Below are 2,500 nucleotides of genomic sequence, written 5' to 3'. Positions count from 1 at the left end.
AAGGAAGAATAGGAGGAGGGAAGTGGATGAGGAAGAATAGGAGTGATAATTAGGGGAAGAGGACGAAGACGAGGACGAAGAGGAAGTGGCACAGGGAGAGAAACAAGCAGAGGAAGAAAAGGAGGAGGAGGAGGAGGAGGAGGAGGAGGAGGGGAATGAGAAGGAGGAGGAGGAGGAGGAGGGGAATGAGAAGGAGGAGGAGGAGGAGGAGAAGGAGGAGGACGAGGAGTGGGAATGAGGGGAAGAGGACGAAGACGAGGACGAAGAAATGGCGGAGGGAGAGAAGTGAGCAGAGGAAGAAGAAGAGGAGGAGGAGGAGGAAGCGGAGTAGGAGGAGGAGGAGGAGGAGGAGGAGGGGGAGGAAGATTAATTCAGAAAGAGAAAAGGGAGAGAGAATGGAGACACAAAGGAGCAAAGAGCAATAAAAGAATGTATAACAAGAAAAACGAAAGATGAAGAGGTTGCGGTGGTGTGGGGGGGGGGGAGGAGGGATGGAAAAGGGGAGATTGGGCAACCGAGAGAGGTGGTGGAGGTGGAGGTGGTGGTGGAGGTGGAGGTGGTGGTGGAGGTGGTGGTGGAGGTGGTAGAGGTGGAGGTGGTGGTGGAGGTAGTGGTGGTGGAGGTGTGGCGGAGGGAGGTGGTGGTGGAGGGAGGTGGTGGTGGTGGAAGCGGTGGAGAAGGTGATGATGGAGATAGTGATGGAGATGATGGTGATAGAGTTGATGATGGTGGTAGTGGAAAGGAAGGTGGTGGAGAAGAAAGTGGAAATGGTGTTGAAAATGGTGATAGAGGTGGTGGAGAGGGTGGTGGTGAGAGGGTGGCAAGGATGGTGGTGGTGATGGTGTGAATTGATGGTGCAAATGCACATAAGGAATAATTAGAGAAAGAGCTTAATGGGTTTTCGAAATAAACTAATTTAACCTGGTTAACCAAAGTCAAGTTAATTCAGAGTTCAGAAAAGCCGTGTAGTTGTTTCCACTTACATTCCGATTAAATAAACAATCCGAGCCTTATTGTTATTATTATTATTACTATTACTATTATTATTATTATTATCATTATTATTATTATTATTATTATCATTATTATTATTATTATTATTATTATTATTATTATTATTATTATTATTATTATTATTATTATTATTATTATTATTATTATTATTATTATTATTATTATTATTATTATCATTATTATTATTATCTATATATTAATACGTGTGTTACGCTTACGTCATCAGTCGTGACGTCACATCTCTTCTGATTGGCTGATCTTCAGTTGTGACGTCATGTCTCTTCTTTCTTCTGATTGGCTGGTCCTCAGTCGTGACGTCATATCTCTTCTTCTGATTGGCTTGTCTTCAGTCGTGACGTCATGTCTCTTCTTCTGATTGGCTGGTCACGTCACGGGCTCCGCGCTGGGACCCCACGATTGGGTTCCTCGGGACCCGGAGGGGACATGTCCCCTTGAATCATTTCTGTCGCCGTGGAATTTCTACGGGTCATGCTATGATTGACCTAACGAGAAAGAGAAAGAGAGAGAGAGAGAGAGAGAGAGAGAGAGAGAGAGAGAGAGAGAGAGAGAGAGAGAGAGAGAGAGAGAGGCGACGGGAGAATTTGACGACAACGTCGGGGGACTTTGACGACTCCTTTTGGAGACTGAAGACTCCTTCGGGAGATTTTGAAGACTCCTTCGTAAATCCCGTGGAATTTCCACGGGTCCTGCAAGTTGATTATCATTGTGCGAGAGGTGAATGCAAGGGCAGTGGGTAGGGGGTTGGAGATGGTTAAAGAAAATGGAGAAAAGTGGGAAATAAGCCAGTTGTTGTTTGCTGACGACACTGCGCTTGTGGCAGGATCAGAGGAGGGATTGAGGAAGTTAGTGACAGAGTTTGAGAAGGTGTGTGAAAGAAGGAAGCTGAAGATAAATGTGGGCAAAAGTAAGGTGATGAGATGTAGAAGGGGAGAGAGTGACAGTAGGCTGGAAGTGAGCATTAAGGGAGAGAGACTGGAGGAAATGGTGTTGTCGAACGTCCCGTATCTGATGGTCTCCTCGACTTTGCTGGCCACTGTTTCTCCGGTAACGGATGACAAAGCAGGGATAGCCAGGAGCTTGTCTCCTTCGAGGGACGGACTGGTGACAACGATGGCCAAGCGATCGACATGACCTTGACTTTCTGATCTGGGCAAGAGTTTCCCGTCCCAATGAAGGATGAGAACCGCGTCGTGCTCCTGTACTTGGTTTTGATAATCCTTGACGGCTGCTTCTGCTGTCTCCTTCCGCAACACTTTCCGTTGTAGGCGAATGGACGAGGTGGACGGACTCAGCATTCCCTGGTCTGCAGCGATGACAGAGAAGACGTGGTGGGTTCCGCGAGGGGTCAACTTGACCCTGTCAGCCGCTGCTGCCAGCTCCTTCGTGATCTTGAGCCTTTTCGGAGGAGAAGCAGAAGCAGCGGAGCTTCCCGAGCAGGAGAGTTGGTGGCGGACGAAGAAGTTGA

At 47.6% G+C, this 2,500-nt stretch overlaps 1 protein-coding gene across 3 annotated transcripts in view; it reads left to right on the top strand.

Moving 5' to 3' along the window:
• The window catches only part of LOC143029622 (uncharacterized), a 689,552-nt gene that overhangs the window by 153,195 nt on the left and 533,857 nt on the right, over positions 1 to 2,500 (top strand). The window lies entirely within an intron of this gene.

The sequence above is a fragment of the Oratosquilla oratoria genome, chromosome 11, assembly GCF_046742065.1.
Source record: "Oratosquilla oratoria isolate Oo_2021 chromosome 11, ASM4674206v1, whole genome shotgun sequence".
NCBI lineage: Eukaryota > Metazoa > Arthropoda > Malacostraca > Stomatopoda > Squillidae > Oratosquilla > Oratosquilla oratoria.
The sequence above is the reverse complement of the archived record's forward strand: the minus strand, read 5'-3'. Positions and strand labels throughout refer to the sequence as shown.